Raw genomic sequence first — 25,210 nt, 5'->3', positions numbered from 1 at the left:
AGAAGTCCAGCACACTATCCATTGTGGCACAGAACCACAAAACTGTACGACGAAGATACTCTTCTGCATGCCTGCAGATGACCGGGCGTCTCAGCGTGATTTGACAAGTAGCATTTACAGTTGTGTTTTTTAAATCCCTGTCTCGCTGATTTTGAGACGGATGGAAATGATGGGTTCTTCTATTTGGTAAAATGGCTTTGCTCACTCGAGAGGCAGCCAGGTTAAGCGGGCAATAATGCACAAGTAGCTCTGTCTTGCGAATCTTGGAACTGTCCATTGAACGTACACGGCGTCAGTTGTCAAGAAATGTCAAACAAGGAATGCCCACAACGATGGTGGGATAGAAAGCCACGGGTGCAAAACACAACGGCTTAGTAGTCCATGGCCTTAAGTACAAGGCCACCTGATCCAGCTATTCCCGGAGATGCAACTGACACGGAGGGGGACTGGTACAGTGACAGTGGCTAGGAAAAGAAGCTGCGTATGAGGTCTTGATAGTCAAGCAAGGATTTGGGACAAAGTTGGCATTCCAGAAAAGTAAGAAGTGAAGGCATCAGCGAGGCACTTGACTGCAAGATACCTCTGGCTGTCACAAGGAAGCCCAGCAAGCTCTAAGTTTCATGAAGTGAGCACTGACTCTGGTGGGACTCGAACCCACAACCTTTGAATGACCACTGCCCTTTTCACTAGAAGTCCAACGCGCTATCCATTGCGCCACAGAGCCACACAAGACATTTGTCACCATACTGTTCTGCACGCCTACTGATGACGGGGCATCTCAGCGTGCTTGTACAAGTAGCATTTTCAGATGTGTTTTTTAATCCCTGTCTCGCTGATATTGACACAAAAGGAAATGATGGGTTCTTCTTTTAGATAATGCGGCTCATGTTGACTTGACTGTGAGGGGAAGTATTTGTCAAGCACACTGTCTGTGTCTGTCTGGCTGTCTGTGTGTGTCTGTGCTTGTGTGTGTGTGTCTCTGTGTGTGATGTGGGACAGTGCCCTGTCTGAGTGCCAAATATATTATATTCCCACCATTGTTGCAGCAAGATTGTGTAACCCATATATGAATTTAAGCTTTGTGTATGGCTCCGGAGAGGACAGGTACAGTAGTTCTGTGCAGGTGATTTTTAGAAAACATTTTCATCCAAGGACATAGAAAGAACATAATGTAAGACACAGGAGACGTGTGTGTTAAAGTTTGAGGTACCTCATTACCATCATCTAGTTGCCCAGAAACCAAAGGGAGTCCTCTTGTATATGATAGCAAGTTCTTTAGAAAAAACTTTAGATGTGTCTTGCCCAGTGACCATCTCCGGAGCGCTTCGTTGTAGCTCAATAAACTTTTTTGGTATTATTTCAGTTAAATCAGGTCCTGATTATTCCTTGTCCGCCTGTTTATTGAGGGAGTAAAATTTGTCCCTATTAGTGCGTCTGTGTCTGTGTCTCTGTGTGTGTGTGTCTGTGGAGGGTTGACATTTTTGATATCCATAACATCAGAGCAGATGAGCTGAACATGTTTCTCATTATGCACACTGGGCACACTATATTGAATAGCGATAACACTACACACATATGAACACCAAATTATTGCTGAATCTATAGTTATGTTAACTCTGAAAATGATAAAATGATCATCTGAAACACACAACAATAAAGCAACGAACATCATTCCACAAAGCAAAGCGAGCACATACAAGGATACTGTAAATTGTAACTGTACGCATACACTAATGTACAAGCACAATGACCATGAACTCAGACCCAATTCTTGGTGGGGGGGGTTTAAGACTAGAAAAGTCACTGGTGCCATCACTGGTATACATTGATTACAGATCGGGCCCTGTGTTCAGTGTGGCCACTGCTACCTACCTACATACCAGAGGAGGCTGGTGCATAGAGGTGCGAGAGAGCAGTTCTGGATCAAACACACCTGCTGCTGCGCTCTGCTCTCCAATGCGCACTGCAGGTCAGTCTCAGGACCAGACAGTGCGCAGTAAGTTGACCATTGAAATACTCTTGCTGTGCTGGATTTTATTTCTGCTATGACACTGACAATTTGATGAATGGTGATAGCTAGTTTAGGGTTACCATACATCAGAGGAGGCTGGTCCACAGAGGCAGAGGAGGTTGCTCCTCCTCTATCTTTGAGTGTTTAGCTGTTACTGTTTCTTCAGTTATATTTGTACTATATTACCTTGTTATAGTGTTAAAATGTATTTTCATTTAATAGTGTGGTTTTTCAAAGTAAATACTTTTTATATACATTAATCATATTAACTAAAACAAATATGATTTTCTTTTTAGTAAAAATAATACTAATCGTTAATGTTATTTATTGTTTGTTATTGATTGTTAAAAAAATATGTTTTAGCTCACAAGTTTTTGTGTTCTTTTCTTGGTAAATCATTTTAGCACCTTTTTGCCATGTATTGAACAAATAAGTGCTGTTTTTTATTTGACCTATTTGTATATATTTGCACAGTATATAATGTTACATAAGGGTCCAGGGATTGAATGTTACACTCATAACTTATTGTTCAGACATTAATACATAGATTTTGTTTTGCATGTAAATACTTGTTTGACGTCATAACACTTTGTTGTAAAAGGTACTTCTTAACATACAGTGTTAAAGATGCATTCTAGTGATGTTGGGGGGAGTTGTTTACCCATTCTCTCCAGTCAGGCATTTTCTTTATTTTTGCATATTAAGGGGACCCTATTTTGTTCACTAATACCATTCCCTCTTGCACTGAACACATGCTCAAGGAATGTGTCCATATTGAAGCACTTTTGGGGGTGAGGCGGGTGGAAAAGTTGTCTGTATTGTCTTGTGTTCATGGCAAGAAGGCATCACCGTTGTCTATTGTGTTCATTTTAAAATACATTTGTCACTAGCAAATGGTAGCAAATATGGTGGTACATTAATGCTGGATTGTTATGAATAGCCCAGCTTATCCTTGTAATTTGCTTCAATCTTGACTTACAAACTGAGTTTTTAAAACCAATTTTAAAAGCATGCCCCCAGACCCCCCTAGCAGACCTCTCTGTAATAATCATGGCCTCCTTATGGCCCCCGCCCCATTTTCAAAATCCTAGAATCAGTGAAATGATTTTTGTCCTGTTTTTCATGTTGTACAGAATTGATTTCTTATTATCATGGTTGTACAGTAAACTGTCCAATTTATTAATTCGGGACCGTTTAGCCTGGAGCTTAGGCTCACTCATATCTTCCTCTTAAAAGTGGCGACTGCAGACGATAGTATGAGGGGTTATGCTGAACTGCTCACACCAAATATTTTGTATCCACTTTTTGAGAGTATCTTCCATGGTAGGGAAAGTATGAAAAGAAAGCTCAACACGCAGTTGAACTAGAGGAAGCCTCACGCAGCGGGACATCTGATACCCCACTCCCCCGCTGTTATTGTGAAAATGGTGCGGTCGAAACACTTGGCCAGTCAGATGTGCGGAACACACTGATGTGCATTTTGCAGCTCAGCAAAGCGGAAACTGACTAGCGAGTCAAAATGCCTCACCAAAGGCAAAAATCAGGGGACAGAGAGGAAAAGGAATCGAAAGAAGCAGAGAGGCAATGGCCACATTTCTTGCAAAGCATGAACACCAGGTATGATAGGCGAAGCTGAACATGGCAAAAGTGAGGAGCTGGTAGACTCGCAAATAAAACGTCAGCTAGAAAGCTTAACCTTTAAGTAACGTTAGCACATTCACTTCACTAGATAAGAAAAAAAAACACTGCTTCACTGGCCATGAGAAGGGCTGTGTACCAACCCGGTATTAAACGGGCCCCGGTGCTAAATGATTAAAGACTGTAGTATTGATGAGCTCCGACGTTACGGTTCTTTTGAACGTGTCGGTGTCATTGGAAATCACGCAGCTGCAGCCGCTGCTCTGCTCTGTCGGACTGAACACACACACACACACACACACACACACACACACACACACACACACACACACACACACACACACACACACACACACACACACACACACACACACACACACACACACACACACACACACACACACACACACACACACACACTATGGCAGGGATGGCGAACCCGTAATGCAACGTCTGAATTTCAGTGTGAATACATACACAATAAAATAGCACCCTTCCCAGTAGCTAGAAATACCACGCATTAGGCTGCTATGGGTTAGATCATGGGTTTTCAAACCGGTCCTGGAGTACCCCCTGCCCTGCTGGTTTTTGTTCCAATTTAGGTTTTAATTACTTAATTGAATGGTATATTGCTTTGTTAGGTCAATTAAGGATTCAATTAAGCAATTTAAGACCTCAGTTGCAGTGAACATTTTGTCAGGGTTCACATCGCAAAATGTGAGACAAATTCACCTCCATTTGCGATGTATTTTCTTCATCGATTCGCTGATTCTGCGATGCATTAAAATACGTTTTTCCGTCCCAAATCATGCGTATAAGCAATGCTGAGGTACCTCCCCTTTAAGATACGCGTATTTTTTTTATTTTATTGTGACGCCCGAGAGGCGGCCCGCACTCCGTGCCCTGTTACCCGAATCCCGTCCCTCATTGGCCAGCGGGTCTGTCACTCATACAGGGCAGGGCTGTAGCTTTCCAATTACACCAGACACGCCCATATCCGAGTACTTGGCTGCGCTGCGGGTTTGTGTGAGAACAAATAATCACCACTTTTGATAATTGGTAGACCAATTTAAGTTGCTAATCAAGCAACTCGTGTTGCTAAGCAAAATTATATTTGATTAGCATAACTACTATGCAAATTTGAGACAACAAAATGTACGCTGCAGTTGGAACAAAAACCAGCAGGGCAGGGGGTACTCCAGGACCGGTTTGAAAACCACTGGGTTAGACGATTGCACTGACTCCTTTTTTCACACGCAAAATTACATCGAGAGCAACAGACATGGACGGTCACTACTACTGAGTTCAGGCAATAATTATTATGCATGCTATTTAAAGTCGTTCACATTGTCTGGCAAACCCAGCGGATTGTACATCACGCATCACACTCCCCTCACACAGACGCACACAAAGAAAGATATAGAGAGACACAGAGAGAGACAGATAGAGAGAGAGAGCGCTACAGTAATTAACGGAGCACAAGAGGTGGCCGCCGAGGCCACACAAAACACGACAAAGTCAGCACAGTTTCCAAATCGACCCTATTATTTAAAATATATTCAAACTCGGCATTTACGTTTTCAAAGGAGCACAATCTGCCGGTTGTCGTGGTTGGATCGATCCATAATAATGCTAACAATGTTCCAATTTACCAACTTACATAGCTAGCTAGCGTTAACTAATTTTACTCAGATCAGTGTAATGTGTGATGCGCTGCATCACTACACTGCATGCTAACGCCCGCAGTTTCACGCAGCAATGACGCAGTGACACAAATGGAACTGGCTGGCACTTATTCTGCTCGGTGATATTCTTGGTTGTTCCATGGTGGTGCTAAAGTGGGGCTGTAGCCTAACCAAGCCATACCCCGCCGCCACCCCTGACGCTGTGCAAGATTTCTATGAGGGCAATTATTGCTGTGAGTGACCTAGACAGATGTCATCATGGGCAGACTCTCTCTATATATATTTTTTTTCACAATAATTCATATTGTCTTGTGCATCATAATAATTGTAACCAGGTGGCTGATGTGTACACTCTACCCTTGGCTAAATTACTGACCATGCCACTCGTTTCGCCCAAATAGTTTTAGATATAATGCGCACAACTCAGGTTTCCCCCTACAAGATCTTTTTAATCAAATAAAAGTAAGCAGAGACCGGAATAAATTGTACAAAATGTTTAACAGTTTATTACAAGCAAAAATCCAAGAATAAAAGCAGGATATGCAATAAACGATTCAATAATTATTCATCTTAAATGCCACAGGCGAACTGGGGTTAGTGAAGTAAAATAAACAAATAAACCACACTACAAACCAAACTCTAAATGTGAAAACAAATCGTGATCATTGTAACAACTCAACTCCAAAAAAGAAACCATTCAAATAAGAAACCCCAACTACCCGTTCACCAAGTGGCAATTAGACAGATGACTTTTAAAACTATTGTACGTTACAAATCATAATATAACAATAGTTTAAAGATGGATAAAAACAAAGAAAAAAATACATAAAATCCATTGTCAGCATGATTAAACAAAAGTTACCTAAAATGCAGTTTAAATCCAGTTACCTCGGGGAGGACAGGTATGCAGAGCAGCTTCCTTCATCCAAATCCTGTCACAGAAAGTTAGATGAGTTGGGAGCTGTGAACACAGGTGGGACTTGATAGGGGTGGGACACTTTCCTGGTTTTCTTCTATTTTTACCCCTGTCAGAGATCCCAGTTTAATACTAATGTCTAATCAGATTAATCTGTGTCCCAGTCTCCCTCTTTCATATGATATGCAAGTATTACTGATGTAACAAATATCATTTTATTTTCTAGAAAGGGGTGAGGTGACACATTAGCTGACTAAAGTAGGTAGAAACTTTTTTTTTTTAATCTATGTACTATTTGTCAATAGTGAAGTCATGCTGGATTCCAAGACGTGTCTCAGGCTGCCCTCTGACAGAGAAGGAGCTTATTAAGGGCATGTGTTGTGTGCAGGGTATTGTTATTGTTGTATTGCTATGACCAGCAGTACATATTGTGATATTGTGGAGCAGTGTAGCACAGTCACTCAGAGATGGCTCACACTCTGGGCCCTCATTCACCACAGCCCAACACTATAATGGGGATCCCAGACTGACGGGTAGTGGCAAAATAAATCAGTTTTCTGTTGGTCTCAGTGTAGGATGTTGTTAATATACACTGCACTGCTGGGTTTACAGGTCACAGTGAGTGTCTCTCCTGGCTGAACAGATTTCACTGATGGAGTCTGAGTCACAGTATACTGTCCGGTGGATTCTGGAAACGAAGAATAAAAATAATGCTTACATATATATGTAATATACATGAAAACAATCTGATTTGGTCTGTGAGTTTGATGTGTGCCTGTTTAGATATTACAAAGAAATACATACAAAATGGAAATAATAAAATCAAAATAATTCCCACCCTGAGTGCATAGTGTCCAGATGAACATGGTGATGAAAGTCATTGTTGATGTGTATTGTGTTGGCATGAAGGGCAGCTGTCGGTCATGAAGTGTTAAACTCACAGGCTGTAAACACTCCCAGAGCACTGAAGCATGTGCTGCCGGTGCCAAGTGTCTCGTTGTCGGACCTGCTGCATGGATTCCCCAGATCACCGCTACCTGTCACCCCTGTCTCAAGTTTTGTGGTTTCCCTTCTAATAATTTCATTCTTTTCTTTCTTCAAATGTACTTAAACCAAGGAGTACAGTTTTTGAACCATTCAAGACGATTTTATTAATTTTCCTTTTTAAAAAAAAACTGGTGGTTCAGTTAATTTGCTACAGAAATTCGATACCCTCTCAGTAATGTTGTGTAGATTGCTAAATGGAGAGTCTTTGACAGCATAAACATATTAACTGTGTAGTGGTGCACCTCAACAGCTTAACAAGCTTTCCATTTCCATTTTCAAAATAAGAAGCAGAATGTGCTCACAGGGCTCCCCAATTATTGACATTTGAGGCCAGAGGAGTAAATTGATGCACATTGAATGTCATATTTTTTTCTCCATAAAGGATCTGAACACGAATTACAAATTCTACAAGGATAAGGGCAGCAAAATGAGTATCCCGCGTATCAATTTCACTTTCTAACAATATATGCATTGGTTGCACAAGCAGAGCAAATTGAGCATTATTTAAGAAGCATCTTTCAATCACAAAGGCAACATGTTCCCTATGACCCACTGGGCTTTGGAAAGCTGTTCCTCTGCTCTATATCGGACCTCCGGATCATTTGTTTGTTGCTAATTGATTGGTATAAGCCCCAGGTGTGTACAATCCCCCAGGAAATTATATACTAGGCTGCAATTTAGTGCGTATCCTGCACTTGTGTTGCAATCTGACCCAAAGGGCAACACCTTTGAGTTACTAACTTAATCCTGTACCAATGTTTACATATTAGATAACTTTCACCATCTGCTGTCAGAGAAACAATGCACTATGTTTGGCAAAGCACTACGCTATGTACAGAACACACTTATTCCTGGGTAGCTGCTGCCATGCTGGAACAGGCTGGCACACAAAATCAGGCGCCTGCAAAACAGTTTATATGTTATTGCTCAACTGTCATAAATTGTAGAATACATGATCTCGATAAAAGCTCAGACATTTATCACACAGGGCAAGCCAGCTAAGCGATGAAAGGAACCATAACCATTTAATGTGCCTTTTCACAATTGCTGGCGCTCTGTGCCACGATCAGCCGTGTTCAGCCAGCATTAATGACACAGGCCGCTTGTCTAGAACGGCAACATGAATTGAGCACCATCAGAGTAAACAGACAGTCGCAGTGCGGGGGCTTCTGTAGACTTTCACAATTATCCGAATTTACTTTTCTCACTTGAATTCTGTGCTCTCTATATTATCGCTGGATCCAGGGGACTGGGGACAGTGCTGGCTCAGTACCGGTACACTGTGTGTGTGTGTGTGTGTGTGTGTGTGTATGTGTGTGTGTGGGGTGGCGGGGGGGGCGTGCTGGGCATCTGACGTCACCTTCTCTGTGGCACTCGTCACTTCCTTAGTTATTGTCATCATCGCCGCTGCTGGGGAAACTCTCCACTTTAAAAGTGTCATTGTCCTCACCATACCTGGAGAAATAAAATAAAACGGTTCAGAATGGTTACTGGAAATCAGGGTGTGTGCCCTGCGCTGAAACCAAACACAAGAAAGGATGAGAGTGAAAAGGAAGAAAGGGAAATAAGGAGAGAGAAACGCTCACCTGCACCACAGCTCTCCAGGGTCGACCCATAATGAGCGCCCAACAAACCAAATGGCCCATCCCTAGCTCCATAATATCACTATCTATATCATATATGTTTGCTTATATATTGACTTAAATATGGTGTTGCTTATTTATGGTGTATGCAACTGTGTTAAAGGATTTATGTACAAGGTTTCTTCAGTTTAATCCAGTACCCCCCCCCAATACCAAATGGCCCATCCCTAACTGCACAATATCACTCTATACGTTTACTTGTATTTTAACGTAGCTTATTTATGGTCTATGCAACTGTATTTAAGGATTGATACACACGTTTTCTTGTCTTTTGGCTTTGTTTTAGGATTATACTCACGTTTAATGATGCTCTGGTCACTCCACAGACTGCCTCTGTTGTCTGCTGCAAGTGGTACATTCGATTACATCTTGACGTGCGCTAGTAGCGATCGTTTCCAGTACATTTCTATATAAAATACTACCGGAGTTAGGCTGGAGGACACAAACCGAACGCAACCGCTGGCACATTGTCAGTTGCACGCATTCGTGAAACTAGCGCACCGAATAGCGCACCGAGGAAAAATCTGAGGATTTAAATCGTAACAGCTGTAAAACGTAAGATAATATGCACTAGCCACACGGACTAGTTCTAGAGAATCTGTACTGGTCCGCAGCGAGCTGCACTAGCCATTGGCAAGCGGGCTCGCGTTAAGATCGACCCCTGTAGTAGAACAGTGTGTCTCTATGGTTACCTATGTAGAAGCCCCAGTATAGACCAGTGTGTCTCTGGTCTATTAGATGGACTGTATTATAGAGTTAGACTTATAATTGTCACATTGTGCCAAATGTTGTGTCAAACGTAGTGAGAAGTCTGTTAATTATACAGTAGTCAAGCTGGCTTGCATTAGTCAGTCACTAGTCAGTGGGAACTGTTTCTCTTTGGGTCTAGTCCAGTATGGTCCTGCCTATGACTAGTCTATTGTTGAATGGATTGTTGTTTTAATGAGGGCTCAGATTCTAGTCCAGTTGATGTTCTACTCTCAGACTTTTGATTTTAAAATTTACTTTTCACGTTGTGCCTCAGAATGCTCAGGAGTATATGAATCAGATGTGAATTGATAATGAAACAATGATTGGTAAAAATCGATGAAGATCGATGGTTCCATGTTTATGAAATGTTTTGATTCTTGAAGGCAATGTCACTCAATGTGTGTGACTTCTTAATAATGAGTATTACAGTTCAGGCCAAATGGCAGCTGGAATTTGAATACTCTGTATTTCATGTGTTTTAAGTGGTATTGTTCAAATACAGCACATTTAGAAGCCTGAATGATGCAGCAAATTGACAAAACATTGAGTGACAGTGAGTGCAAATTAAATAAGAAATAACAAAGTTTGTTACAGTTTTAAATAATACAAATTGACAATATTTTCAACAATTTTCTTTTCCTGACACACTGGTCTATACTGGGTCTACTACATAGGTAACCATGGAGACACACTGGTCTATACTGGGGCTACTACATAGGTAAACATAGAGACACAGTGGTCTATACTGGGGCTACTACATAGGTAACTATAGAGACACACTAGTCTATACTGGGGCTACTACATAGGTAACCATGGAGACACACTGGTCTATACTGGGGCCACTACATAGGTAACCATAGAGACACACTGGTCTATATGGGGCTACTACATAGGTAACCCAGGGCTCTACAGTGTGAGCGTTATGCTCGAATTTGTGAGTGAAAATAATGTTGTGCGAGTGTGAAATACAATTTGGGCGCACAGTGCATATACAATATTTGAACTCTATAAGTAAATACTACATTGACAGGATTTTGATAATAATTATATTTTACACTAATCATTATTACGTTAGAAAATGTGGGAAATGTAGTTCGGTTGTGGATTGTCGCAATTAACCGAGAAGGCAATGAAAACTACAAGAACCGTGAATGACGTTCATGACCCAGTGCTGCAGCGGTACATTTGGTACGACATCCAATCACCTACCATCTGGCGTTAGCCGCCTCGTCATTAAAACACACTTACAGATACAGTAGTACTCAGCGACAGCGGGGCTGCCAACGACTTAGCGATAAAGTTGATTAAAATCGAATAAAATCTTAAAATGTAATTAATCGTCGATTACTTGGGTCTACCTGGGGCGCAGCTACTAGAAAAAACCTTGAGAGAGGCAACAGCTTCACCCGTGGAAAGTAAAGGAGCACTTTACATTGAATTTACACTGGAGAGTTTGCTGCAACATGTGCACGGGTGAACTCACACGGTGCGGGCACAATGACACAGAAAACTGAAGAGACGCACTGGAGCTGATGGCAGGATGGAGACATTCAGCTGGTACATTTCTGGACCGAAAACTTGTCCATTAAGGATGGCACAGTGGACCCGTTTAAACCATACAAGTACTCAACCTTTCTGTTACTTGAGTTACACCTAGTTTCTTTCTTACGGTGGCCCTGAAGTGCAACTGCTGAAAAAATAAAACAGCAGCTGCGAGATTTGCAGTGGCTGTGAGATTTGGAAGTGCTGAAAAATGTATTTTGTAATAATTATCTGAATCTCAGCCAATGAGTTCCTCATCCACCTAACAGACACTCATACAAGACAGTGTCCTAGTCCTGCGCTCTTGTTGGGAAGGATATATCACAAGAACCATCTTAAATTACCCACTGTTCTAAAACTTACTATATAAGGACCTACCTCGCTCTCCTTGTTTGTTGGGTAGAAAGATTGTGGTGGTTTTGACTGTGTTAATATATATATATATTTTAAGGATTGCTTGCGTTTTTGATTTGGACTCTTACTGAGAACCCTAATTTTGTGATTGAACCTGGACTGGCTGAGGACCCACTGCCTACTGATTTGGACAAACACTTTCACAATGTCAGAGAAGCCTTTGTGTTTGATCACTTTGTAAACTTAAGTGATGGTAACAAAGAAGGAAACCTGGACCCCACCGGACCTCACTTTCGCAGCCCCCCAGCTCCCCCGGACCTCACTTCATCAGCATCAGGTCTATACTGGGGCTTCTACATAGGTAACCATATGTAACGAGGAGTTAGTAAATGTCCTGCTGTTGTAGGGGTTCTAAGCTAGATATCTTGGATGGATGAGAAACTAAAGGATCTAAGTCCGCGCCCCCAACACAGTTTGTCCCTATACCCCCCAAATTTGAGGTATGTGCCCATCCTGCGTTATATATTTTTTTTACATACCGAAGTATAGCTGTGACCTAATTTGGCAAAGTAGGGTTCAAGATTTAAATTCACAATGGCTACCTGAACTAACAGTAATGGGGCACACAAAAAGTAAACAGAGAGGATAACTAAACTATTCCTACCCTCCCGAATCTTACAGGACAGGCGAGACACCCCTACACCAAGATACTTATACAATAGAAAAACTATGGTCATGCTATGCTTCAAAGAAAGAAAATGCTATTGCTGCTTACTTGCGTTTTTCCCTTTTTACCTTCTCTGATCACAATGCTTTTTGACAAAAACTCAGGTGCAGGTGCACCCTGCGCTATCCTTTGCCCGAGCTTTGTCCAGGAAATCTCACTGTAGTCATCTTAGTTCAACGCGGGCTCTCCTTAACTGCGTGTCACACGGGTCCCGTTCACTTTGCACCTAGAACAGTCTCTTCTAAAAAAAAACTTGAAAAGATACACAATTCCAGGCCAGTGTTCAAAAACAAAGTTCATTGTTTTCATATAAAAAACATGTTTATTTCCTCTGCACACTACACAGCTCCAATTTGCACACTCAACTAATCATGGCGACTACTCTTCCCGAACTACAGCCCACCCTTTTTCTCGAGAAAGCTACATTCCGATTGGACAGCAGGTTAGGCGATTCAGTAATTCAGTTGGTTTGCGAAGCCATCCATTACATTAGACCTCTCTGGTGTTCTTAATGTAACAATACCGTATTCTGAACAAAGTAGTATCCCTTACAGTATCCCCCCTGTTGAAAACCTGCTGAATTAATACAGGTTATATATCAAAACATTCAAGGCAATTTCAGGATACCTTTTAAGGGGTCTGTGATCTATAATGACAATACACTGCATATTTTTTGTAAATACCCTTCTATTAAGCTTACTGGAAGTGTACCCTTGTTATGTCTCTAGGAGCGTCTCACAACAGGGGAATCCTCCCTCTCTAGCTCTAGATCATCCAAGGGTTCTGGTTCCTGCCCATCTAGAATTCCCTCTGTGTGATTGTGACTCTACACACAGAGACGCACTGTTCTGTACTGGGGCTTCTATATAGCTAACCATAGAGACACACTGGTCTATACTGGGATTAGGTAACCATAGAGACACACTGTTCTATACTGGGGCTTCTACATAGGTAACCATAGAGACACTGTTCTATACTGGGGCTTCTACATAGGTAACCATTAGTAATATTACGTATTAGTCCTTTTATTCCCTGGAAGATAGCACTTCACAGCATTTGATCATGCTTCTTGTGTTACTAATACTTGTATTATTGATTGATTTCCCCCTTGCTCCCTTTCCCGTAACCCTTGACTATGACCTTACATCTTGACAGCACTTAGCTTTTACGTTCTAGGATGTATGACCTCACTTACTGTACTTACCTGTGTAAATTGGAAGTTGTAAAATGTATTATATTTTGAATTGCTTTGTACAATGTAAATTTGTATTTGTAATATTTGATGGCTTAACTGTATTCTTGCAATTTGTATAGCACTGGATAAGGGCATCTGCCAAGAAATAATAATAATAATAATAATAATAATAACAATAATAATAATAGCCATAGAGACACACTGGTCTGTACTGGGACAAGGTAACCATAGAGACACTGGTCTATACTGAACTGATGCTGGTCATGAAATGTACCCTGTGATGAGGTGTGCGTGATGGTAAAGCAGTAGCTCTTTTGGAGTATCAGGGCTCATAGTGTTGCATTTTTGCGGAGTTCTTCAACACAGGTTTGAATTTCACTATCATGTTTACTTTAAATAGCTCAGAGAAATGTCCTTTATTTAGAGCTTCTCTGAGACCCCTGATTGGAATTCACTGCTTTGTGCAGTACATCAGAATGTCAGTCACAGCTTTAATCACAATTCCTCTCAAATAAGCCTTCCTGGAATCCCGATTTACCCGATTAAAAATGTTTCTGTGTGGCTTTGTCTGTAACCTTCGGATGGACAGTACCAATTGCTTGCTTCATGTTTTGAACGGCTCTGATTCAAATGCTTAAAATCTTTAAAACCATTTTTAGTGAACGTTTCTTCGGTGTGGGAATCAGAACAAATGCCTGCATATCTACAGATAATTGCATTTCTGGCTATGCTGTATTCCATCCAGCGATACTTCTCATACCACCGCTGTGATGAAAAACTTTGGGATTTAACACAAATTAAAGCAAATGCCTGCAATTTTGGCCGTGTAGGTGACTCATCTATTCCTTATAAATCCGAGGGACAGTAAAATGTTTCCTTACCGAATTCAACACTGGCCTGTGGATGCAAAGCAGTGCTTATATTGGTTTCTTCCGATGCAGTTGGTGATTTATCAGGTTGTGTAATGTGCTGTTCTGATAGTTCTCTTCTCGTCTTTTGAAATAATTCAACAAATAATTTTGTTTCACCATTTGTAGGAACTCCGTTCACAACTACATTTGTTCAGTTGTCATGGTGTGATGCACTACGTAAAAAAACATTTACCACAGCCAGTTATAACCTGCTTGTGCATAACTTAGCCAAAATGTAACCATTAGACTTGAAAAGAACCAGCCCCCATGCTTTGGAATAAAGCCTGTGATTTTCCGAAACACGTTATTGCTTCAGAATCTTGTATTTATAATGTTTTTTTAACACGCGGGAGAAATTTTACACTCTCTGATTGGGTGGACCTGAGAGGTAAGTAGGTGGGCCATGGCCCAACCAGGCCCACCCAGGCCCACCCATGGCTACGCTCCTGTTGTGGCCCAGGTGCTTATTTGACACCCAGACTTACGGCCCACTGATTAATTTAGGTTGCCTTTATTAAAGAGTCTAAAGACGGCTGTCCGGTTCTGAACTTGGACCTGAAGTATTGTGTATTATAAGTATCGCGTGTCTTCAAAGCATGCAGGGAAAATGTACAATGACTTGAGATCGTCACCCTTGAACTCCCTCACTACTTTTGTTCTCTGAAAGTAGCTGATAGAAACTTGCACACAACTAGTTATTCAGAGATAACATTACCACTTTAAACGATTTCTGAATTGGGCTATAGTGGCTGTTATAATGGGGTTTTAGATTTCCTAACATTGACTGGGAAAGCCCAGTTGAGACTACAGAAGCAGTAGTAGAAATGTTTTAGAGGGCAAACGACTGCTTTCTACCTCAAATAGTCAGGGAACCAACCAGAGAGAGCACATGCTATTTGATATTTTCAAACGACCAATGGTGAACTGCAGTCACAATATGGTTAGCTTTGAGGCATACTTTCACAAAACAAGGACCTACACTCAGTTGAGCCTCTTACTAAAAATGAAGCCACATTTCTTCAAATCATAAATGTAACCGCTACACTGTAAAAATTATTTGTTGACGCAACGTGACTTAGTCAAGTCATCTTGTTGCTTTGACTCAGTTTAGCAAACATGAAGTGTTAAGTTCACTCACTGTTGAAATAACATGCAGTAAATTGAGCCAACGTACTCTATCAATTAATAAGCATTTAGAATTTTTAGTTAAGTCAACTGAAAAACATATTAATTGAACTTAATTTTTCAAGTTTTCACAACTATAAACCAAGTCTAATTGACAAAATAGTCATTCTTCCTCAACTTTCATTACTTACAGTGAGGGAAAAAAGTATTTGATCCCCTGCTGATTTTGTACGTTTGCCCACTGACAAAGAAATGATCAGTCTATAATTTTAATGGTAGGTGTATTTTAACAGTGAGAGACAGAATAACAACAAAAAAATCCAGAAAAACTCATTTCAAAAAAGTTATAAATTGATTTGCATGTTAATTAGGGAAAGAAGTATTTGATCTCCTATCAATCAGCAAGATTTCTGGCTCCCAGGTGTCTTTTATACAAGTAATGAGCTGACATTAGGAGCGCTCCTAAATCTCAGCTCGTTACCTGTATAAAAGACACCTGTCCACAGAAGCAATCAATCAATCAGATTCCAAACTCTCCACCATGGCCAAGACCAAAGAGCTGTCCAAGGATGTCAGGGACAAGATTGTAGACCTACACAAGGCTGGAATGGGCTACAAGACCATCGCCAAGCAGCTTGGTGAGAAGGTGACAACAGTTGGTGCGATTATTCGCAAATGGAAGAAACACAAAATAACTGTCAGTCTTCCTCGGTCTGGGGCTCCATGCAAGATCTCACCTCGTGGAGTTTCAATGATCATGAGAACGGTGAGGAATCAGCCCAGAACTACACGGGAGGATCTTGTTAATGATCTCAAGGCAGCTGGGACCATAGTCACCAAGAAAACAATTGGTAACACACTACGCCATGAAGGACTGAAATCCTGCAGCGCCCGCAAGGTCCCCCTTCTCAAGAAAGCACATGTACAGGCCCGTCTAAAGTTTGCCAATGAACATCTGAATGATTCAGAGGAGAACTGGGTGAAAGTGTTGTGGTCAGATGAGACCAAAATCGAGCTCTTTGGCATCAACTCAACTCGCCGTGTTTGGAGGAGGAGGAATGCTGCCTATGACCTCAAGAACACCATCCCCACCATCAAACATGGAGGTGGAAACATTATGCTTTGGGGGTGTTTTTCTGCTAAGGGGACAGGACAACTGCACCGCATCAAAGGGATAATGAACGGGGCCATGTACCGTCAAATCTTGGGTGAGAAACTCCTTCCCTCAGCCAGGGCATTGAAAATGGGTCGTGGATGGGTATTCCAGCATGACAATGACCCAAAACACACAGGAGTGGCTCAAAAAGAAGCACATTAAGGTCAAGGAGTGGCCTAGCCGGTCTCCAGACCTTAATCCCATAGAAAATCTGTGGAGGGAGCTGAAGGTTCGAGTTGCCAAACGTCAGCCTCGAAACCTTAATGACTTGGAGAGGATCTGCAAAGAGGAGTGGGACAAAATCCCTCCTGAGATGTGTGCAAACCTGGTGGCCAACTACAAGAAACGTCTGACCTCTGTGATTGCCAACAAGGGTTTTGCCACCAAGTACTAAGTCGAAGGGGTCAAATACTTATTTCCCTCATTAACATGCAAATCAATTTATAACTTTTGAAATGCATTTTTCTGGATTTTTTTGTTGTTATTCTGTCTCTCACTGCTAAAATACACCTACCATTAAAACTATAGACTGATCATTTATTTGTCAGTGGGCAAACATACAAAATCAGCAGGGGATCAAATACTTTTTTCCCCCACTGTACTTATTAATTTCATTATTTGCAATCCACAAAGTCCATCTATAATCATTCAAACGCGGGCTACTTCATCTTTTCTTGCATGATCAGCAACTTTATCCCATGCTAATTAATACAAAAAATGTCTCAACTCCGGTAAAGTAGTATGTCATCATGACGTGATGGTTTTGGCACATGCGCATTACACAAAACGTTCATAGAACATATGTTTTGTGGTTACCTGAGCACGTTATTTAAAGTTTTACAATTCTGTTCAAGTTGAGGTTGTTGTAACTCATCTCATTGTGTGGTGAGACACTGCAATTTCACAGAACATGATTTTACTTGTCCAATTTCCAAAACGAGCTCTCTTCAATCTCCGTTTCAAATCCATGTTGATTTGCGGGTAATCACTGTATCCACTCAATCTTACTACAGTTGTAAGAAAACACCTGTAATGCTGTACAAATGCATGTGTTTTTCAAGCACATGAAAGATTGTAGACAGGTAGAGATCGCCACTTGAGTGCCAGACAGACTCTATTGTAAAGGGAAGGCAGGATTATGTGTTATATTTGAGTTATTATGTATTTAAATGACCAGTCAAAATAACCCGATTTTGGCTATTCTAGGTAAATGTGTTTATAACTTATTTATTTTCGTGTTTATGCAGGTAAAACGCTGTAGGCATGTTTAATACATATAGTTAGGAATAGTCACGAATGGGTATATGCGCAGTGTATTTTGGAACACAGTATAATTCAAATTTGAATAACCAAAACGGTCAAATTGACCGGCTCTGCGCTTGTAGTGTTAAATGTGGGTGTCATATCGTGGGCCGCACTTCCATGTGTGACGGGCCGCAGGTCGAGAACCACTGCCCTATTCAGAACAGGTTGGTCAGATAGGACCAGAACCAGTGCAGACCCAAAGAACAGAGGACGAGCGTTAGGCAGACAAACCCCAGGGCCCCAGGGCCACAGGTTAGTGCTTTCCTGGAGGTCTTTAGCTCCCCTGTATAATGGACCATTCCAGAGAGATTCCCCTTTGCAGTCAATATCATCAGCTCAGCAGTTTGCCAATACAGATCCCTGGGGAGGTGGGGGCTCAAATCCAGGACCAGGCTTAGCCACCCCTAGCATAAAGCAAAACATTACATGTGTTTAAATGGTTGAAGTCAATACAATGATTAATGAATTGATGTATTTATTGAGGTGGCTGTGACAGAGCGGCTATAGAGACTATTGCGCTCCTTCACAGCAGCGTCTCTGTTGCTTATATTAAGTTATACTAAGGTATGCTGAGCTGACGATATTGAGGTTTTTACTAAAGAAAAAACAGATAACATGCCACAGGTTAACAACCAGTCCAGTCAAACCCTAAGAGAGATCAGGATAAATGAGGAGGAGGTAGTAAAGGGACTAGCAGAATTAAAAACAAACAAATCACCTGGGCCAGATGGTATATTTCCAACAGTACGTAAAGAAATTATGGAAATTATTGTATTAATTATTTCTAAATAGCACTGGTTTCACTGTTTTTGAATGTTTTGATGTTTTTTTTATTTGTCAAATGCATTGACCGTTATTGTTCTTATAAATGCATCAGATTGTTTTGATAGTTTTTTTTTGTTTGTTGTTTTTTACATTTCAGTTATTTTGACAATTTTTTCACCATTGCATAAATTAAATAGTCTAAAATGTGCTTTTTATTATTTTGTCTTGCTTTTCAAAGACAAAATCAATTACAAAACTACAATTAAAAAATATGTATTTAAGACTGAACATTAAACACTGTGCCAACAAAGCACAATAAATAAAATAAAATAAAATAGATAAATTTATATCTGGCCATCTTTGAGCCCCCCTTCTTGAATAGCCTACTGTGAAAGCCGGACACAAATAACGGGGAGAGAGAGAGGGAGAGTCTCCGGTTTCGGTTGTGTCCGGGCTTTATTTTGTTCAGGTATGTCAAAAAAGGGCGGAGATACAAAACAAAAACAAAATCAAAAGCAAAAGCAAAAAGTGTCCACAATCGGGGTGCTCCGGGCAGACAGGGGTAATAGACTCAGTCCACCTTCTTGTCGGTTAGCTGCTTCCGTCGGGGAGGGAGAGGGATTAAATAAACAGGGCACAGCCCACTTTATAGCGAGACACTCCTTTTCAATGGTGCTATATTTACGCTCCTGGGCGATAATTGTTTGCTTAGATAGAGGACGGGGTGTTCCTGACCCCCAACACTCTGGGACAGGACCGTGCCCACTCCAACTTCTCAGGCGTCGGTCTGTAGAATGAAAGGGAGAGAGAAGTCAAGGCATTTAAAAAAAGGGTGTTGGCAGAGGCGGTCCTTAATCGCCTGGAAAGCCATCTGGCACTGCTCCGTCCACTGGACCGTATCTGGAGCACCTTTTCGCGTCAGTTCGGTCAGGGGGTAAGCCAGGGTGGCAAAGTCCGGCAGAAACTGGCGATAATACCTTCCTTTTTGGACATAGGAGGCGGACAGGAGGCAATAGCGGTCACCTTGTCAACGACTGGCCGTACCTGCCCCCCTCCTAAGAGGTACCCCAGATACTTGGTCTCCCTCCTCCCAACTGTTCACTTGCCCGGGTTTTCCGTGAGCAGCGCCCAGCCGATCCAGCAACTCATCCACACGGGGCATCGGATAGGCATCAAACCTAGACACTGCATTGAGCTCCCTATAATCAACGCAGAATCTAGTGCTGCCGTCAGGCTTTGGCACCAAGACTATAGGGCTACACCATTCCGATTGTGACTTTTCAATGACTCCCAGCTCCAACATCTTCTGCACCTCTTCATTGACAGCCTACTTTTTGTAATAGGGGGTGCGATAGGGTTTGACACGCACGCAGTGGTCCAGTGCTGTGTGGATGTGGTGTTCAATGAGAGGTGTGAGCACGGGTCGGTGAGAAAAGACATGCTGGAAGCGGCACAATAAAGAGCGAACCTGCTGTTTCTGGGCGTTTGTTAAATGGGCGTTTGTTAAATTGAGTTCAGTGCGAACCTCAGAAACAGCGGCTTCAGACTCTTTATTGTGGGGGGAACTAAAAGCACCCAATGCTTCCTGCTCTCGCCACTTCTTCAGCATGTTCAGATGATAGATCTGCTTTTACCTCCGACGATCTGGGCGACACACCTCATAATCAACATCCCCTAAGCGGCGTGTGACCAAAAAGGGTCCCTGCCACTTAGCCAGCAGTTTAGATGTTGAATTTGGGAATAACACCAGTACCTTGTCCTTGGGTGAACGATCGTAACCGGGCTCTCCTGTTGTACATGCGCTGTTGTCGCTCCTGGGCCTGTAAGAGATGCAACTGTGCAAGTTTCCCCAGTGCCGATAGCCGATCTCTCAGGTCCAGGATGTGCTGTACCATAGAGGTCTGGGAGGGGGCGGTCGCCTCCCAGTCCTCCTTTATTAAGTCGAGGATGCCCCTCAGCCGCCTCCCGTACAGCAGCTCGAAGGGAGAGAAGCCAGTGGACGTCTGGGGCACCTCGCGTACAGCGAACAGCAGGGGTGGCAATAACTTGTCCCAGTCCCAAGCGTCTGTGCTCACAAACTTACAGATCATGTTCTTTAGGGTTTTATTAAAGAGCTCCACTAGGGCGTCTGTCTGGGGATGATAGATTGAGGTCCTGATGGACTTTATCCCCAGCAGCCTACAGAGGTCTCGCATCACGCGTGACATGAATGGAGAGCCCTGATCTGTCAGGATTTCCTTTGGGATCCCCACCCGAGTGAAGACCTTAAACAGCTCCTCGGCGATCCTAGTCGCTGACATTGTCCGTAGACGAATTGCCTCCAGGTACCGAGTGGCATAGTCTACTATGACCAGCACAAATTGATACCCCGCGGAGCTTTTCTCCAACGGACCGATCAAATCCATCCCAATGCGCTCAAATGGTATCTCCATGAGAGGCAGCGGTACCAGCGGAGCCCACGGTACTGCACTGGCATTGGTCTTCTGGCACTCCGGACAGGCAGCACACCATCTTTCTACCTCCTTTTTGATGCCTGGCCAGAAGAATCGGTCCATTATCCGGCTTAAGGTCTTGTCACGACACAGGTGACCTGCCCCAGCCAAATCAGATGAGAGCCTATGATCCTTAATATTAGATAGATAGTTTTCACTAGCGAGCACCCGGCCGGGTGATGTCCAGGCTGCCCGCAACATCACCGTGGTTTTTCCAGGGGACCACACACTGCCGGGGGAGAGAGAAAAAGAAGGAGATAAGGAGGCAGATTTGTTTTTGGGACAGGCAAGGCGAGAAGGGGAAGTGGGTCGGGGAGAAACATGTTTAGGTGTGGTGTTTGGCAACATGCTGGTATCCAAGACAGTCGGGTCAGAGGGGGTCTTGGGAATGGAAGGGAGGGTGCCCGCCGTCGGGCATCAGAAGGTGGCATCGTCCCGGGCAATGATGGTTCTCTGCCAGCCTGGTGCCAGCCTTCGGGTTGGATGTGGGAGATGGCAGATGAACTGCTCCAAGGCCACCAGGTCGGCAACTTCTGTGACTTGAGCCAGCGGTGGCAGGCACCGGGAGCCAGGTTCGAACCGGAGGCTTCTGAGCTTTCGGCGCTGGCCGTCCGACGTCAGACCGACCCGGTCCAGGACACTGTCCCTCAGTCTATTGTAGTCTAGGGCATCCTCGGGACGAAGCACTCGGGTGGCAGGGGAGCCAGGTGTACCGGCCAGTCGCAACACCGGGCAGTGCGCTTGAAGATGGTAAGAAAAGCCTCCGGGTCATGAAGTGAGCACTGACTCCGGTGGTACACGATCCCACAACCTTTGAATGACCTCTGCCCTTTTCACTAAAAGTCCAACGCGCTATCCATTGCGCCACAGAGCATGCCTACTGATGATGGGGCATCTCAGCGTGCTTGTACAAGTAGCATTTACAGATGTGTTTTTTTAATCGCTCTCTCTGATATAGAGACGAAAGGAAATGATGGGTTCTTCTTTTAGATAATACGACTCATGTTGACTTGACTGTGAGGGAAAGTTTTTGTCAGGCACACTGTCTGTGTGTTTGTCTGTCTATCTGTGGCTGTCTGTGTGTCTGTGGCAGTCTGTGCTTGTGGCTGTCTGTGTGTGTGTCTGTGGCTGGACCGATGGGGCTGATTGGAAACATCATCGACCTGGGTTTCTCTTCATCACAGATACATCTTTCCCTGCCCACATGCCCGAATTGCTTTTCAGCTGGATCACAGCCTCGCCCCAGGTGGGCAAAACCTCCAAAAGTGGTACAAACTCATCCACGTATTCCAGTGTTTCCGAGAAAGCTTGGCATAGTGAGTGACAAAGTCAACCCTGACAGTGTGGCGACAGATGGGAAGCCACGGAATTGATGCACTCTGTGATGTCATAGAAGTCAGCTGTGAGAGAGTTCTGAGATGTCTTCGCTGAACTGGCAGTGAAGGGAGAGGGAGAGGAAGGCAAAGCATGTACATGGCTTCTCTCGCTGACTGGGCAAGATTGGATTAATGAGAGAGTTCAAGGACGGAAATGAAGTTGTTCCCTCGAGTGTAGAAGAGTTTTCTGGTCTCCTGATGGAGGCGTGGGTTCAAATCCCACTTCTGACAGACTGATTTATAGCATAACCAATGCTAGGAATTGCAAAAGTGTTCTTTTATTTTCTGACATTAAGCTGTTGGTCACCTCGACTCGGTTGCATAAGTGTTGAAAGTCACGGATTCCCGCAATTCTGTGGCCTCATTCTCAAGGCTATCTTCTATAATACACCTCTCAAAAAAATAAGGGAACACGTAATCATCACAGCATAACACCAAGTCAATTACACTTCAGGCATATCAATCTGTACAGTTAAGAATCCTAAGCGGTGGTGAATCACTCTCTCCTTTTTTGGTGCAAATGAAAGTGACAGCAGGTGCACCGGAGAGAGGCAACTGCAAGACAACCCCAAAAAGGGAATGGTTTTGCAGGTGGTGGCCACAGACGATTGCTCTCTCCTTATCCTTCCTGACAGATTCTTCTCTAGTTTTGCCTTTTGCTAGTGTCCTTGTCACTACTGGTATTATGAGGCGCTCCCTGCAGCCCATTCAGGTTGCACAGGTAGTCCAGCTCCTCCAGTATGGCACATCCATACGTGCCATCTGAAGAAAGTTTGCTGTGTCTCCCAGTACAGTCTCAAAAGCATGGAGGTGGGAGAGTTACGAATTATGCAATGTACGGTGAAGATCTTGAGGTTTCCTAGACTTCGATCACGGAGATCCGATGTGTGATTTAAGTGTTCCCGCAGTTTTCTTGATCAGTATATAATCTCCCGGTGGACGTATACATCCTCTCAGAATGGCCGAGTGGTCTAATTTGCCAGACTTAAGGTGTTGTTCCCTTGAAGAGTGTAGAAGGGTTTTCTGGTCTCCTGATGGAGGCGTGGGTTCAAATCCCACTCCTGACAGATTGATTTATATCATCACCAATGCTAGGAATTGCAAAAGTGTTCTTTTCACACTTGTGTGTAATGCATTTTGCAGCCAAATTACATAAACATGAGCAAATGCCTGGCAGAGAGACTCCTTTTGATGGCCGGCTAGCTCAGTTGGTTAGAGCGTGGTGCTAATAACGCCAAGGTCTTGGATTCGATCCCCACATCGGCCAAGACCGATCGTAGGTGCTCATCCGTCTAGTACGAGTCCTGTTTTTTGAAAGTTTGACATGAAACTCCCTGAAGGCAAGCGTAGTAGTGCACTTAAGCAGTGGTAGGATCCACAAGACTTCATCAAGCCGTGTCAAAGTCGGCCATCTACATGCACACGGGAAAATGTCCTTTCGCCGCTTTGCTTTTCTCAGAACACTTCATTTGCATTCTGTCCTCTGATAGTTTCAACTCGTGGGCTCCTGCCAATTCCTTATTACACAGACTTGGAGAGGGAAGCAATGCCAGTGGCTTCAAGAATCAACGCAAGTTTCATGAATGGCACATCTAAGCCATGGTGCCAACCAGACATTGAGCTGTTGGTCACCTCGACTCGGTTGCATAAGTGTTGAAAGTCACGGATTCCCGCAATTCTGTGGCCGCCTTCTCAAGGCTATCTTCTATAATACACCTCTCAAAAAAATAAGGGAACAAGTAATCATCACAGCATAATACCAAGTCAGTTACAGTTCAGGCATATTAATCTGTACAGTTAGGAAGCCTACGCGGTTGTGAATCACTGTCTCTTGTTTTGGTGCAAATGAAAGTGACAGCAGGTGCACCGGAGATAGGCAACAGCAAGACAACCCCAAAAAGGGAATGGTTTTGCAGGTGGTGGCCACAGACGATTGCTCTCTCCTTATCCTTCCTGACTGATTCTTCTCTAGTTTTGCCTTTTGCTAGTGTCCTTGTCACTACTGGAATTATGAGGCGCTCCCTGCAGCCCATTCAGGTTGCACAGGTAGTCCAGCTCCTTCAGGATGTCACATTCATCCGTGCTATCAGAAGAACCAGAAGGACCAGTATCTGCTTTTTTGTGCGAGGAGGAACAGGAGGAGCATTGCCTGAGCCCTCCAAAATGACCTCCAGCGGTCTACTGGTGTGCATGTTTCTGACTAAACTGTCAGAAACAGACTCTATGAGGGTGGCACGAGGGCCCGTCATCCTCTAGTGGGACCCTTGCTCACAGCCCAGCACCGTGCAGCTCGATTGGTATTCGTGAAAGAGTCTGGAGGCACCGTGGTGAACGTTATTCTGTCTGCAACATCATCCAGCATGATCGGTTTGGCTGCTGGTTTGGAGAGAAACACAAAGTGCCCTCTGTGTATTCACTATGCAACCATCAACAACTCTGACCTGGTCATATATATGTCCCAGGGCATCATCCTGTGTCTGGTCCATAGTGAAATCGGAAACCCGGTTGAAGGCGGGATCCAGTGTCGGGCCTTCCACTGGAAGAAGGAGAGAGGAGGTGAGTCCCAGAACTC

At 43.3% G+C, this 25,210-nt stretch overlaps 2 non-coding genes across 2 annotated transcripts; one reads left to right on the top strand and one right to left on the bottom strand.

The window, feature by feature from the left end:
* Window positions 1–633: 633 nt before the first annotated feature.
* trnar-ucu (transfer RNA arginine (anticodon UCU)) lies at window positions 634–724 on the bottom strand. Its single transcript is given in 2 exon segments — window positions 634–669; window positions 688–724. It is a non-coding gene; the product is annotated as a tRNA-Arg (tRNA).
* A 23,107-nt stretch (window positions 725–23,831) lies between these two features.
* On the top strand, window positions 23,832–23,905 carry trnai-aau (transfer RNA isoleucine (anticodon AAU)). Its single transcript has one exon. It is a non-coding gene; the product is annotated as a tRNA-Ile (tRNA).
* The last annotated feature ends 1,305 nt before the right edge of the window (window positions 23,906–25,210 follow it).

The sequence above is a fragment of the Amia ocellicauda genome, unplaced genomic scaffold, assembly GCF_036373705.1.
Source record: "Amia ocellicauda isolate fAmiCal2 unplaced genomic scaffold, fAmiCal2.hap1 HAP1_SCAFFOLD_156, whole genome shotgun sequence".
In the NCBI taxonomy this organism is placed as follows: domain Eukaryota; kingdom Metazoa; phylum Chordata; class Actinopteri; order Amiiformes; family Amiidae; genus Amia; species Amia ocellicauda.
This window is presented reverse-complemented; position numbering and strand designations above follow the sequence as displayed.